At 39.4% G+C, this 16,762-nt stretch overlaps 1 protein-coding gene across 1 annotated transcript in view; it reads left to right on the top strand.

Annotated features, from left to right (window-relative positions):
• The window catches only part of LOC140594628 (uncharacterized), a 312,713-nt gene extending 311,419 nt beyond the window's left edge, over positions 1 to 1,294 (top strand). The window contains exon 5 of the mRNA XM_072729032.1: positions 1,253 to 1,294. The gene's annotated coding sequence lies outside the window, so the exon portion shown is untranslated. The remainder of the gene's footprint in view (positions 1 to 1,252) is intronic.
• The last annotated feature ends 15,468 nt before the right edge of the window (positions 1,295 to 16,762 follow it).

Below are 16,762 nucleotides of genomic sequence, written 5' to 3'. Positions count from 1 at the left end.
GGATACAACCGGGTCATCGGTAATAACCCAGAAAATGGCCCAAAGACTGCCAAAACAGACTCTCCACAGCTGAATGTAGAGAAGAGACTACACTGAAGATGGTAGGAAAGGCAGAGACCTAGTGTAGAGCTAACTGGAACCACACAACTGTCTTTAGGAAGGAGGGATGTTCTGGACATAGAAGAAACAGGCCTCCTACCAATAACCCCAGGCACTGGGAACCTGCAATGCAACGCCCCATAACATTTGGCTTTGAAAATTAGAGGGGACTAATTCCTTGAGTTCCTACAATTAGTGTGGTTTAACATCTTAACAAGAGACAAAGAAGAACACTGCATGATCAGAAAGGGAACGAGCAACATGAAGGTGATATTTATGCACTCAAGTAAGGAGCACTCAAATATATAAAGCAACTAATAATAAACATAAATGAAGTAATCAGTAGTAATACAATAATAGTAGGGGACTTGAACAGCCTACTTACATTATAGATATATCATTAAAACAATCAACAAGGAAACAGTAGCTCTGAATAAGACATTAGACCAGAGGAATCTAACACATATTCAGAACATTCTATCCTACAACTGCAGAATACATTCTTTTGAAGTGTACATGGAACACTTCAGATGAGCTGTCTTTGCTTCTAAGGACACTCCCTTTCTTTATGCCTAGTCAAGGTTATTCATCTGTAATTCTCTCTCTTTCCTCCTGCTTTATTAAGTTCTTCTTCTTTACTAAATCATCCCATCAGCATAAAAACATGCTCTGCTAGCACTTAGCTTAATAGAAAGGCAGAAAAACTTCATGTAACCATATATGTTCCTGCAGCTCCCTCACCACTTCTCTGCTTCTCAATTTTTGATGGATGGTCACATGTCTTCTCCCATTTCATCCTGAACTCCCTCCAATTAATCTTTTATAGATAGCATTGCAATGTATTGGTTCTTATCAAATCCTCCTTCAGCCTCCACATTACCAAGTACAAGATCCATTTTCATCTTACTTCATCATTTGACATAGTTGATCACTTCATCCACATTGAAATATCTCTTCACTTGGATTCCAAGACCTCATTCTCTCACTTCCTTCTACCTTTCTGTCATTTCCTTCTTTTCTCTTCTCATCGTCTTGATCCTGTGTCATGTTGACATGACACGAGGCTCAGTTTTCATGCCTTTTATCTTCTTTTACTTGACTCCCTTGTCTCTTTTGATTCAATAGTTTTAATGAATATTTATCTCTCCTCCAGGCTTATTCAAACTCCAGAGAAGGTGCAAAATTATGGAAAAACTCAATGTAAAGGACACCAAGGTCTGTTGGATTTTATTTTTCATTTCAATTTTATAAACTGACATGTAGAAAGACAACTTTCACCATCTAAGCTCTGAAGTGAATTCCTAAAATATTTTAGTAATTCTGTTTGAGTTTTTAAGTCATTTTAATATTCTGACAGATGAGGGAGAGGCCAATTATACACATAATTAATTCCAAAAGCATGAAGATTGAACTTAGGTGAATTTGTTTTATTGCCTCCATAAGAGAGTAAGATCAAGTTAACTTTTTCTGGTGGCACTTTATATGCTAACTGATTTTTCATTTTTCCTGTATGAATGTAGATATGGTCCTCACTCTTCTTTTTCTTTTTTGCCAAACTTCCTTACAGCTCTAGGAGGATGTACACAAAGAGTGTAAAATACATGAGTCAATAGTTTTGAGACAGATTACAGTTAAGTAATTAAATTGCCATTTAAGTAATTAAGTCAATGTATAGTACATTGTGTTTAAAACTTGATTTCCTGAATATAAATTTTGAACTTTATGTTCACTCCTAGTCTCCAATATTTTAAACTTTATTTATTGGCTCCTGATGGAAAAACTTGTGTGAACAAAGAAAAATCTTTCAAAATTGTAGCAGCCCTTTAAATAAAGAAGTGTGGTCAATAGTTGTCCAGAATCTTGGTGATATTTGTATTAACCATGTTTGAATGGAGCTCTTGTAAGAGGCATAATAGAGTATTGGACTAGAAACCATGGTACCTACCACCAAAGAGTGGCTTTCCATGAATCACTTCTCTGTGGGCTTTAACTGCCTCACCTGAAAAATAATGAAGTTGAACTTAGTGGTTTATGAAAGTCCATAGAGGGACTTATATCTGATGACCTGTTTGGCTTGTTGCTGTTGTTTCCTGTATCTTTACAGAAAGATTGAAGAGATTGAAGGGAAATTTATGCCTTTCTTTTTTGTGGGTATGATAAATTTTGCAGGCTTCTACCTGTGATTTCCCCTACTTCTGGTAAAAAGCTAATCCCACCTTCATGTTCCCTAAAATGAAGACCATGGTTTCTCTGTCTACTATCCTCATTTTACATGAAGTACAACTCCTTCTTATGGAAATTGCTCATTCTCCCTTCCTAGCCATGTGATTCTTTTGATTATTCTATGTTCTTGAATAATTCATTTCCTCTTTCATAACAGTTATGAAATCAAATGGCTCCAACCCTAGATGACTTTTCTCCTGATCATGCGTGATTGGTCACAGAGTCAGGCATGTGACTAAATCGGAGCATCAGAAATTTTCCTATAATTGTTCAAGCTAGAGATGAAGGACAAAAAGGCATTTCCTCATATGTGATGAAGTTGGGGAATAGGAAGCAGGTGGCTTCACATTCTATTGTTCCCTGCTCTGTAAAGAAAGTTGGTCTCTGAGCACAGTGTGATCCAGTGAAGCCAAGGGAAGGGATGAGAGGGGTGGCCTTAGGTAGTATTTGAGTCTATGGCCAGCTGAATTACTCTACATCCTGCAGTTATGTGAGCCTTCCAAAAATTCTATTTTTTGCTTAAGTTAGAGTTTGGGTTCTGTCTGTTGCAACCAACATTTATTACTGACTTTTAATTTCATAGCCAGTCTGATGTGGAAATTTGTGGTAGAAGAAATAGTCATTGTTTTCTTCTTTCTTTTCTCTACCCTCCCACACACCTTTTTCAGCTGCCAAAATAATTGAGGACATATGGAAAGATTCTGCTATAAATTAGTATCAATCACGTTAAAAAATGGCTTACTATTGTTGTCCATTCTATGTCTTTTCTCTCTTCTTCTGGTAATAGACCCTGGCCCCAGGAATGAGGATTTGACTCAAGATGCCATAATTATGTTTTTTTTTTTATGGCACAGTGATTAGTCCAAGATGTGAGCACATAACCCATGCCAGACCAATGAGTTCCTTTCCCTGGATTTTTTTCAAATTAGACCAGAAGACATGCCTCTTAGTTTCTTAGGCCACAGAAGTACTGTCCTATTGGTCTGATATGTTCATGGATGTGTTGTCCACACACAGGATTGAGAAACTGCACCTTCTGCAGGTGAGAATTAAGCTGATTGGCAAAACAGAGGACAAAAGTTTTAGAAAGAATGATTCTGAATGCTGTGGAGATTCAGGTTCTAGTTTTCACCAGCTAGAGGACCAGTGTCACACTTATGTTCTTCAGAAGCAGATGCTGAGATAGGGTGTGGCATGCTGCATAATTTAGGGATCAGTGCCCATTGATTGTACACTGAGAAGTGGGCACATGTTATCTTGCAGGGGGGAGGTCTCAGCATGGTCTTCAGTGGAGGGAAGAATGCTAGCTCTTTACAGGGATGTGTGGGCTACTTCCACAGATTCCAAAGGTGCAGAGTACCCTGAGGTTCAAAATTTTGAAGGACCTTTGCCCACATGATCTCATCCCCAAGGGAAAGTGTCCCAACCAGGTCTTGATCTTCATCTAACAACTTGCCTTGGTTACCTTGAAGTTTGGTCATTCTCACTATTAAGCCAGAGTCAAATCCAGTTGTTGTTTTTTGTTTTTCCTTGTGTCGTAGGAAATGAAGTCTATTTGTGAGGGACCATAGAGGTTCTCTGGCTTTTACACTTTCATTTTCATTTAGCACCTGCACCTTTTCATTAACTTTTCCCAGAAGAACCATTTCAAAGGTCCCAGACCAGAACCATCAGCATCACCTTGGAGCTTATTAAAAATATAAATTCTTTGGCAACACCTCAGACCTTCTAACTTTGGAAAATTGTATTGGGGCTCAGGAATCTGTATTTTACCAAATCTCCCAAGCTATTTTAATTCATGGTAAAGCTTCAGAAACCATGGTGTTGTCAATATCTCTCAGCATTAGCCATTGGTATAGCATTGTTCTTTTAGTCGCAAAGTCCCAGCCTCTGTCAAATATCTGATACATCATACAATCTGGGGCATTCCCTTCTACTGGTATGCTGTTCCCATTCAACGCTACTGCTAGTGCGTGCTAACAATTGAATCTCCACCCTGTGTCCCGAACTGTCTAGGTTCTATCTACCAAATGGTTGAGTCCTTTTTGGTTGAGGTTAAAGTTAGGATTCTACTACTTACTACTAAGTGAATCCTGATTACTAAGTGAATCCTGATTAATATACCTGAAACATATAAGTGTATCTATGGGAAATGTTCATATTTCTACTAGCATCATTAATAATAATAATTTAGGACCACATAATCATATTGTGCACTGCTGCTTATAATATGCTTTCATATATTACTTCATGTGGTCATAACTGTGAGATAGGCAGAGCAAATCTGTCATAGATGTACATGACCCTCTATATCTGTGGATCACATTGAGTTTTTCTTTTACTATGATATGAAACATAATGTGAAATAAGGTAAAAACTTCTGGTTGTTCACAGCAGTGCAGGATGCTCTCATTCTTTTATTGCCTCTAATTGAAACTTGTTCCTGCAATCTCAGGAGGACTGAAAAGATAAAGACCTGTCCTCTGCCTTCCTCAGAGGCCGTTTCTGTAGGATTTTCTGTCACTAGGATGACACAAGTTATCCACAAAGCATATGACAGTATTCAATGACAATATTCCTCACATGCTTTCTGGGTGTATATGCAGTTTCCAAATGACACAGTTGATCCTATCATTTTGGCAGTGCTCACATTCAATACAAATCACTGCTCCCAACTAATTGTGATTTACATTTGTTGTTAAGACAGATGAGCTGGTTTTCCAATTGCATGGTTTCTGTATTTTGCATCTACATTCTTGGTTTCTTGGTCTTGAAAACAAATTAGTAAGCTTTCCTCCTGTAGATATTTGGTTGCCAGTATTTCAACTGATCAACCAGAAAATATTAAACACCTAACAGGAGAGTGGGATGAAGTTTGATATCATGGCAGAGAAGAGAAAATATATGTGGCATAGTTTAAGTGTAAAATACACTATCTGCTTAGGCGAGTCCTTTAGGTTGGATTCATAGATTCCACGTCCAAAGAGTTCTCCTGCAAGTGAATAATTGGAGTGATGTTTTCAGAAATCCCTTCAAGGGAATAAGAGATACCAGATAGATGAATGTGTGGTTTGAGAAAACATTTAGCCTCAGATTGTTATCATTGCAGAACCCGGAGAACGAATCATATAGCAGAGTTTGTCCTACACGGAGAATTGGGGACTGGGCTATTTTACCTATTATTGCACTGGTCAGTCGCTGGCTATGAGTTGCCTCCAGGGAAAGGTGGCACGACACCCCAGACATCCTCAGGAGAGGCAGCCAAGGACAGTCTTCTGGAGAAGGTGGTGGGCAGGAAACTTTCGTAGCTATCACCTCCAGTAGCTGAGCGAAGGGGAATCAGGGAAGCAACAGCTTCTCATATAGGAAAAATGATCAATTATCTATAATTCTGATAATGATGATAGTGATGTTAACAATAGCAAACAATTACAGTGATTAATACATATGAGACATCGTTTTGTCTGCGCCATAGCTATTGACTCATTTAATCCTCACAACACCCATATGAGGGTAGATAGTATTATTATCCCCATTTTATAGAAGAGGAAACTATGAATGGCCATGACCTTGGAGATTATAGGAAGCAAGGGAAAGCAAGACCCAGGCATCATGGGAAATGTTAATTGAGGCAGTATGTCTATAAGGAAAATAGGCTAGACCTGGTGTTTGTCTGAAAGATGACTAGAAAGATAGATGTGGTTCTAGATAAGAACAGGTAAGAATTGAGAGGTACATGGATAATAATGAAGATATTGGCAAGAACACTCTAGTATTCATAAAATATGCTTACCAACAACATAATTAGATTTCTACAATAACTTGGTGAGATAAGGATTTGGTTTTAGAGGAGAGGAATAGTCACAGTGTTTGTGATCAACTTCATGGCACTCAGGAGAGGTATCTGGGCTAGGTTTCTAGACCAGTTCTTTACTGCCTAAATGGGAATATCTTCAACTGTTACAACTACAAGTGGAATAGACTAAGTGTTTAAAGAGTGGTATGGATTGAATTGTGTCCCTACAAAATTCAGGTTTTGAAGTCCTAACCCTCCATATGACTGTTTTTAGAGATAAACCCTTTAGGGAGATAATTAAGGTTAAATGACGTCATGTGGTTGGCCTTAATCCAATGTGTCTGGTGTCCTTATAAGAAGAGGAAGAGATCTTTCTCTGTGATGTGCACACAGAGGAAAAGGCCTAGCTAACTAACACAAAGACCAATGTTAATGATGACTAGTAACTGAAACAGTCATCACTAAGTATATGGAACACACCATTGGACTTCAGAATCTTCAGAAGCAGATCTATACATGTAGTTCAACCTACTATATTCGCTATTATTACTTTGCTAGAGCTACTATAACAAAGCACCACAGTCTGGGTGGCTCTAATAGCAGATGTTAATTTTCTCACAATTCAGAAATTAGCAGTGGAATATCAAGGGTTTTGGCAGGATTGGTTTCTCCTGAGGCCTCCCTCTGAGCTTATGGGTGGTGTCTTCTCCCTATGTCTTCACATGGTAATCTCTGTGTGTGTCCTCATCTCTTCTTAGAAGAACCCCACTCATATTGGATTAGGGCCTACCCTAATGACCCCATTTTAATTGAATTACCTCTTTAAATACCCTATTCTAAAATACAGTCACATTCTTAGGTCCTGGGGGTTAAGAACTTCAACATATAAATTTTGGGAGGACACCATTTAGCCCATAACACTGACCATTTCTGGAAAACAAACAAACAAACAAACAAACAACACCCCCCCCCCAAAAAAAAACCCTCAGTGTGCTTCGTATATGTGATATATAACTCTCCTGAGAAAATTAGCTGCAGATGTCTCCTTTTGTATTAGTTGCTTTGCTTTGTACAAGTGACTTTACTAAGAAATCTACAGCTGATTGGATCAGTGGCTGAATCAGAGGTAGTGGTGAAGAGGGCTGGCCTGCTATGAGAACTCTCCTTAGTAACGCTACTTTCATTTGAGCAGGGAACATCAATCCAAACACACCCTTTGTTTTGGTGGCTTTCAATTCATAGCATACAAAGGGAAGTTAGAAATAGAAGGTAAAGCAAAGACAGAGAGACAATGAATCAGGAATGGTGGCGTGATGGGCATGGGATGTACAGATGCCCTTTGTACTGAAATATACCCCTTTACTCTTAGATCCACTCCCTGTGCTGCTTCTGCATTGATCTGTAGCATTAGCTACTGGTTTTGTTAAGCCAATGGGAGGCACTGGTGAGAAATTCGATTTCAGGAAGAAGGGAAAAGCCTCCATATTTGTCCCTCTCTTCCCATCTTCGTTGGTGTCTCAGGCAGAGACTATTTTACCTTCATGATTCCAGCTCTGTCTGAAAGCTCCTTCATCAATGGTCTCAGCTTCCATTAGTCAGGCTTTCTATCCATAGTTGCATTTTCCTCCACATAGCTGTCCTTTGTGGAGTCTAGTAACTCTGGACATCCCTTTGCCTCTTCAACCCTCAGGATGACAGCAGATTTTAGCTGTTTTAATGAGCTCTATTACCCCTGATGGACTTCTCACCTCTTTCATCATTTGGGAAACCAGTTCCTCTACTAAATTCCTCATACTGAAATACCTAGAGTAATTTCTGCTTTCCTGACTAGACCACAATTCCAACCCTTTTCTAAGGAGATGAATTCAAGAACCGTCATGGCAACACCTATTCCACCCTTTAAAAATATGAATAGCATGGATAGCATTCTGTTCTAATCTTTAGTGTGAATTGCATAGATCTTTTTTGGAGTTTCTTATCTGTCTCATCGAGCCATACATTATATATCCATCTTTGAGCTAGCTTAGGCCTATCTCTGATTTTTACAACCAGGAAGATTCCAGCATAACTAAAGCAATGACCTATAAGGGAACAGCACTTTTATCAGAAAGGCAAATTACTTCATCACAGGGTCATAGAAATGTAGGAGCATTGCAGATCCTAATAGCAATCTTATTTACGTGGATGTTCATCCCATTTACCCAATTACCTCCTGGAATTCTTAAACTGGGCTCCAGTAGGTAGGCATACATGGTTGGAATGTGAACCAATCTCACAGACACTGTAACATTTCTTTAAGGTTATACTCCTTTAAATTACTCAAACAGGGGAGATGGTTAAGGTTTTTACTATGCACATTCCTATAAAAGCCTCAGAATAAACCTTATAATACTGTTGCAGCAGGATCATGGGAAAATCATGAATAGCAGTCTGATCTTTTGGGAAGGGGCACAGACATACTGGGGCCAGCATGGCTATATTTTTTTAAAAGCCCCATAGATGATTCTGATACATACCCAATGCCAAAAAAAACTCCACCATAGATTGGCAGAATGGTACAATGTCTTTCAACATTTTTTTCCCCAATAATCATCTTTTAGCTGTATGGCAGATTTTCATGCTCTAAGTTGACACATGCTATTGAAAGCACATTGGGGAAAATGAATATTATTTGGCATTATTTCACCTTAAAAGTGTGCAAAGGACTCAAGAATATTCTATGAGGTATCTGTGGATAGAACATGAAGCCAAAATCCCAGACCTAAGAGGAGGATGTGTAACAACAATCCCAGAGACATTAGTCCAGAGTTTTCCAGCCAGTTGCAACAGGAGGCTTGAAAAACTCCTCACTAAATCAAATAATAGGAGTTTCCATGTAAGAGTGTGGAGTACTGCTCAGCAACAGACATAAATGAACGCTTCTTTTTTTTTTTTTTAATTATTTATTTATTTATTTTTTATTTTTTATGATAGTCACAGAGAGAGAGAGAGAGAGAGAGAGAGGCAGAGAGAGAAGCAGGCTCCAAGCACTGGGAGCCCGATGTGGGATTCGATCCCAGGTCTCCAGGATCCCGCCCTGGGCCAAAGGCAGGCGCCAAACCGCTGCGCCACCCAGGGATCCCCTGAACGCTTCTTATAACCAGCTCTGCTGGCAGAAGCTGGGACAGCCCAAGCTGCACGTCATGGTGAATGGAGTGACCAAAATCTGGTTGAACAGAAGAACTATATTCATGTGAGCCAAAGCTGCCTGGCAATAGAAGACGGATGAGTAAGAGGAATTAACCAATTGTCTGAGGCATGAGAGGACAAGAAGAAAAGCATGGCCACTGAGAAGGAGCTGGGGGTTTGAGTGTACTGGGGCAGAGGGGCATCTCAGCTAATCAGCTCTCCGTGTCAGGGCCAGAGAAGGGTGGGAAGACCCTCGCAGGGAAAAGATGGCAGTCCTCAATAGGATTTTATGTGTCCTGCTTCCTGGCAAGAGCACATTCAAAAGGAGTGAGAAAATCAAGAATGAGGAGGCAGGTAGCCTTTCCCTGTTGACCATCACCCTGTGCCAGTGGCTTTGGGTTCAGTTTTCACACTAAGCCAGACTGTGGCATATTTGGGGGGGAAGGAAACAGCCATGGGATGGGAAAGCTGGAACTTCCAAATGGGCAGGAGAAGGAATGGAAGCAGGAGGGTGAGCCTGTGAGTTTTCACAGACTCTGGGACCCACTTGTTTTCTTAGTGTGGTCTGTCTTGTGTTTATCATTCTAGTTTTTGAACGGGTGCTTCTCTCTTACAAAAGGGAAAATGCAAAATCATGAAGGATGTCAATATGTTTAACTTAAATGATAACTGATTCAAATGACTATGTGATGTTATTCAATATTAATGACATCATGGAGGTTAAATAGATAATCTGTCACTAACTTATTTGCAATAGTTATTTGCACAGTTATTTTGCAAACGTTTTCTATTTATGATATAAGGTTCGGAAGATAAATCATTTTGTGTTGATGAGGAAAATAAGGGGGAGACTCTAGTTTTTTCTTGAACTTTAATGCTTTCAATGAAAGAACCTCAAGGCATATGCTTCTTTGAGATAAAATGCATTTTGCATCACTGTCTTCCCCCTCACATCATAGGCCTCTGCCTCACCCCATCGGATATTGGCTCTGAGCATGTCTTATCTCTTCCTAACATGCATCCTGCTATGTTATATTTCTTAAATGAATGGAAACTTTGTTTAAACGGGAGAAATATAATGATCACCTCACCTGTTTAAATGACTGCATGAGTGTGCTTTGGTCATCATCATTAAAAATGTGTTTACTTGGCAAGTTCTGCTGTATGAATTACCCTATAAGAATTCCCCACAATAGTTATCCGGAGATGGAAATATAGTTAAGTGACTACTTCCATATGTATTTTAAAATTAAAGGTGGCAGTTTAATAAAATGAAAAAGGAATGAGTTTTGGAGTTAGAGCTTAATTCTGATTGTATGTTTTCCATTTACTCCCTGTGTAACCTTGGGCAAGATATATGACCTCGTTAAGGCCTCTGATGCCATCTATAAAATGAGGGAAAAAAATCCATTTTATTAAGTTGTATTAGGAAAGAGATCTCTCCATGAAAACACCTGACACATTTGGCACAGAGTACAAACAAAAACATTATTTTTTGCTTCTTTTATCATTTTCATTTTTTTCTTTGATAATTCATCGGTAATAATGTATTTTATTACATGGAGGTTTGCAACTGACTTTGTTCATATCTTCCAAGAGAGTCAAATTTGCATCTTCTTAAGATAACAGAGAAACAGAAACTTCATTGAGTATACAGCTGTGGAGTTGGTGGGTCACAGGGAGTCATCTTAGCCCTGGTGATTTTTTTCTTGCCTTTTTGATCATTTAGCATCATCTTTCTGTTTTAATTTTAAATTTTCTGAATGTTATCAAAATGAGCATGTTCTAGTTCCATAGAAGTAGTTCCGAATTTATATTCTAGAAAGGACTAAATGGGTGGCAATGTTCTGAATACTTGCAAAAATGGCTTGACAAGTTCAGTTTAAAAAGAAAAGGGCATAAGTAATGAGTATAAAAAAAAAAACAACCCTTATGGGCATAAATTCAGGCTGCTTGACTTTTTCAGAATGACTAGTCTACAGTTTTAAAGGACTCACATAAAGAGCTCTTTCTATAGGGGATACTAACATTATGATATCACTGCAGCTGGCAAGGTCAGCTGGGACATTGGCTCAGTAACAGAAAACATGTTGCTGGGCTTCATTTCCTTCTAAACAAGGGCATATTCCATATTTTGAACAGAATACCTATCAATTCATAGATCTAAAAAGAAACCAGGTGATGTAGTAAAAGGATATGAGTTTTGGAGTCAGATATACTCCACTGAGGTCATATACCAGCTGGACACATATGAGAAAGTCATTTATCCATCTGTGGTTCAGTATCTGAGTAATGGGGATCGTGCCATCCAATTTGCTGGTTAGTAATGAGAATTTAAATGAGGTACTGCACGTAGAAGTGCCTGGCATATACTAGATTCTCAACAAGGATCATTGTTTGTTGTTGTTGTTTGTCGTTGTTGTTTTACCAACGATATTCTTACTTATAACTGTAATGGTTAAACCCCTGAGGCCAAGGAAATTTGGAAATCTCACAGAGCTCCTATGGAGAAACCTAAGGACTTCTGTGAAATCACATCATGAACATATGGTGTAGATTTCTAACTTGAACACACCATGTCCTCAGGATTAAGATTAAAATTATTGACTTTTACCCACCCTGGAAAGTTTGACAGGAGTTCAACACATCTGACCCCTCACAAACCTGACTGTGTTTGCCAACACCAAGGAGCCAGGAAATGTTAGATGAAGAAATTTGCCTCCAAGCCTTCAGAATTCATCTGATTGAAAGCTCAGGGTTCTACATACAGGTGACCTATTGTGAGATTGACTGTGGTGACTTTTTAATACTGTGACCATTTTGTCTTCTCTTCACCATTTACATTTTTGTGGTGATTCTTAGAGATTAAATCACTAGCTCAACCAGAGCATTTTCCTCAGCATTACTTGTTAGCTCATTCCCAAAGTTATCCTACAGTTGGATGAGGTTCAGTTGCTTCTGAGAGGCTGTTGTTTGACGTTTGGATTCCATTCACATGACTTTATCCTTCATAACTCACAGATGATCATTAATAATAAATGCTGTCATGAGTATGTTATGTAAAAAGTAATATTTAAGAGGCTGAATTTCTAAGGCAAGACCTAGGAGGCTATAGTGGGACATTGAGGAAACTTCTTGCCTCTCTGAATTAGATTCTTAATTATGTCCAGTCTCTTAATCTTTCTGATGAGCCTTCTCATCATAATGCAGTTGTAGAATAGAATTAGAGATTTAGGAAATGTTTAAACTAAGAGTTCATTCGTCCTGCTTGCTAATTCCACTGGTGAGATAACTGATAAAAATATTTTCTTTGAAAGGTGATTTTCAAAACACACATGTTGCCTTAATGATGATAACAAGGCTGTGTTAATATATGAAAGGTTACTTGAGGCCAAAGCCAAATTTAAGAATAGGAATCCATTGTGTCCATTGAATGTTAGGTAATAGAGAAAAGTTTGAGTTAGTGGAAAACATTCTGTGTTTAAAAAAAATACGTAGTTCAACTCTACATATTTGCCCTACTACAATGTCCTACTACTCGTCCAAGGTTATGGAGGGACTATAGCAAATTTGAATGGCTAATGGTCTTAGTTTGCTAAGTGTAACACGATGACATTTGATAACACTGAATAGTCCGGGTCACAAAGTGTTAAAATATAATGGTGGGTATTGTGAGTTTTAGTGCTAGAGGACCTGGGTTTGCATCGTGATGCACCTGCTTCCAGTTTGCATAACCCTGAATAAATCATTTAATCACTTAAATCTTCCACTTCCGCATCTATGAAATGGTGATAATAGTATTGTCTCTTAGGGTTGTTGTGAGAATTATGTGAAGCAACTCAAGGAAAATGCTTAACCCAGAGCTAAGCCCAGAACTCTATCTGTATTTTCCCTCCCCACCCCGTGTGTGTGTGTGTGTGTGTGTGTGTGTGTGTGTGTGAATTGTGGTAAATTGCACACAACATAAAATTTACCATCTTACCTACTTTTTTTCTGTCTTAACTATTTTCAAGTACACAGTTCAGTGTTATTAAATACATTGACAGGTTTTGCAACCACTGCCACCATCCATCTCCAGAATGTCCTCAAGGCCTATTCATGTGGTATGTACATAGCACATTTAGTCTTCCATCCAACTGTCCATGGAAACTTGGTTGCTTCCATATTTTCACTATTGTGAGTAAGTTGCTATGAACAAGAGCACACAAGCGAAGCATATATTCAGAAGTAGAAATCCTGGATACCGCACTAATTCTATCTTTAAAGATTTGAGTCACTACCATACTTTCTTTTCCATAGCAGCTGAGCCATTTTACATTGGCACCAGCAGCACACAAGGGTTCCAATTGCTCCACATTCTCATCAGTACCTACTATTTTCGGTTTTGTTTTATAGTAGTCAGCACAATGGGAGTGATGTGGGTAAATATATATATATATATATATATTTTTTTTTAAATACGAGTTTATATTATTATGGGTGATTGTCTCTTTGGACTATGGCATATAATTCCCAGTGTCAACAGTCCTTGGAATAGTGGCTAAGTTAGGCACAGGCTAGGCAGAGGAACTTCTTCAATAATAGATGTATGTCTGGAGTGGAGGAGGCTAGGAATTCTAAAGTATGAGGTAGGTGAAATATGTCAGAAAAAGATAAAAATGTATGATTCCATTTGCATGTAGAATTAAAAGAATGTCTAAATTGGATTCTTAAATACAGAGAGCAAACTGATGGCTATTGGTGGGGGTGGGGATGGGTGAAATAGGTGAAGGGGATTAAGAAGTACAAACTTCCAGTTATAAAATAAATAGGTCACAGAAATGAAAAGTACATCATAGGGAATATAGTGAATAACATTGTGTCATGACTACACTTCTTGTGCTAAACTGTGAGTGTCCCATTACTATGTTGTACACCAGAAACTTCTATGACCTTGCGTGTCAACTATATTTAATAATGAGTTTAAAAAAAAATCTAAGGCTCTAGGACATGGGGAAGATGAAGAAGGAGGGACTAAATCTCTTCAGAAGGAGACAAATTACTTTCTCCTGGCCATACTAACCCAAACTGGATAAAACTCCACATCTTAAATTAATTAAGAAGATATTTTTTGGTTGTAGGTTATGGAACTGTGAATTTTAGAGATGAGCATCCGAGTGGCCCCATTAGTAGGAGGTAAGGGGTGGCCATGACAGAGGGCTTGCTTCATACATTGCAGTGAGACGTGGCTGGAGACAGCCAAGGCAGCGAGCCTGCTCTCCTGAAGTCCATGGTTTCTGAGTTTGGGTTGAGAGGTACCTCTGTGCTTCTCCCTCCCTGGGCAGGGCAATAAGCAAGCTGCCAAGAGGATCAGTTTCTGTGACCCCAGGAATTCTGAAATTGTAGCAGGGAATGTACTAGACAAAGGATAAGCCTTTAGTGGTACCCTAGGCAAGTACAGACTTAGAGCCCTCACAACTCTTCGCACTTAAAATGTGATCTTATGGTAGAAATGAAGGTAAGGGAATATGTGAAAATAGTGATGTCTATTAATGCACAGCATCCATGTGGATTCATCCAGAAGCTGATGTCCTAGCAGTGCTATAGCACTAAATGTGGCAGATCAGCCTTGCCTTTGATTTTGTGATCACACTGTATGTCCTTACAAATAGCAGGGAGCTTCTGGGTACCAGGCTCATTAAACCTGTGCTCCTCAATTTTAATGATCATCTGATTCTATTAGGGGTGGGGTATGAACATAGGTGTCATATTCCAAAGGTTGAAGAGTGGATCAAGCTATTTAGAGAACAATGTGATTTAGACAGAATGCTCCAAAAGTCTTGAGCCCCAGTCCAGATTCTGTGACTTCACTTATTGGAGAGGGGGAGAGGGGATCTCTGTCAAATTACCTCACCTTTCTGAGCCTCAGTACTCAGCTGTAAAATGATGGTACCTCATAGTACTGACTCAAAATACACATAGGCAAACAATTGCAGCAGAGTGTTAGTACTTTGATAAGAATACTGAGTGTTGTAGAACAAATGTAGGCAAGTGTGGCAGATTGCATTTTTTAAAGAAACAGCAACAATGTCCTCCATTGTGCTTGTTCACCTACAGTGTGACCTTGATACCAGTGTGACCTTGCATTAAAGGGCTGACATCTGTGCTTCTCCTCCTTGAGTCTGGGCTGGCTTATGATGGTGGTATCATGAGTCCTGAGGTGAGGCCCTGAAGGGCATCATGGCTTCCACCTTGCTTGCCGGAACTTCTCCCCTTGAAGTCTTCAGCTGCTGTATAAAGGGTCCATCTGTCCCAAGGCATGCCTGCTGTGAGGAAGCTCAAACTAACTCAAATAGAGAGACCACACTGAGAGCTCTCGAGACTTTATGGACAGCATGAGAGATGTCTGGCCAGTCCCTACATAGCTGTGTCCCTGCTGCTTTTCCAGCAATAGCTACCTTCTAACTGAAACCATAGGAAGGTTCCTGAGCCAACACTACCCTGATGAGCCCTTCTTGAATACTTGGGCCAAATAAATTGGAGGTATAAGCCATTACATGTGAGGTGTTTTATTGTTCAGCAAAAGATATCATAATGGTAGGACCCCTATCCTAGACTTATGGGGTTGGGCAGGTTTCCTCAGAGAAATAATATCAGAAATGAGACCTTGAGGTGTTAAGCAAAGTTAAGGGATTATGTGTGGTAATAGTACTCCAGTCAAAGACCCAAGGTGAAGGCGTTTGCTCACAGCATGTAGCCCATGGAACATCAACCGGTGGTTAGGTGTAGTTTGAGTTTAGTGTGCCCTAGAGGAGAGAGAGAGGGCAGCAGGGACTCCCTGATCCTGTAAAGCACTTGGACTTTATCCTAAGGGTAATTAGAAACCATTGAGGGCTTGTAGGGAAGCTAGAGTCAAGCTGATTTTTTTTTTTTATTATTTGTTTGGTTTGTTTTAAAGATAATTTTGACCCCAGTGGGAAATGTAGTTTGGAAGAAGACAAGACAGAAGGGTGGCTCACAGGGAGACTGTATAGTAATTTGGGTGAGAGGGGAGGGTAGGATGAATTAGGGATGAGGAGGAATGCATAGACAAAAGGAAAAAAATAACTGGAATTGTGAGTGGTTGTGTGCAAGAATGAAGTCCTGGATTTTACTATGGGTAAAGTGACACCACTCAATGCTGGAGGTTTCAAAGGAAGAGGGACATATCTGAGCAGTGGCATGTGGGAGATAAACTTAATTTGAGCCATACTGAATAAGAGATTCAAATGTCCCATGGTGTGTGTCTATGTGTGTGTAGCTTACTGGAGTGTGTATATGGTTTGTAGCTCAGTGGAGAAGTCTCTGTGTGGCAATAATAGGGGTATATAGATGGTCAGTGAAGGACATGGGAGGGGGTGAGGTCATCCAGGGAAAAACTGGAAAGGCAAGAGAGTAGAGCCCTTGAGACAGGTCCAAGGAACAAAGGCATTTATGCGGTGGGCAGAGCAAGCAAAG

The sequence above is a fragment of the Vulpes vulpes genome, chromosome 12 (genome assembly GCF_048418805.1).
Source record: "Vulpes vulpes isolate BD-2025 chromosome 12, VulVul3, whole genome shotgun sequence".
In the NCBI taxonomy this organism is placed as follows: Eukaryota; Metazoa; Chordata; class Mammalia; order Carnivora; family Canidae; genus Vulpes; species Vulpes vulpes.
The sequence above is the reverse complement of the archived record's forward strand: the minus strand, read 5'-3'. Positions and strand labels throughout refer to the sequence as shown.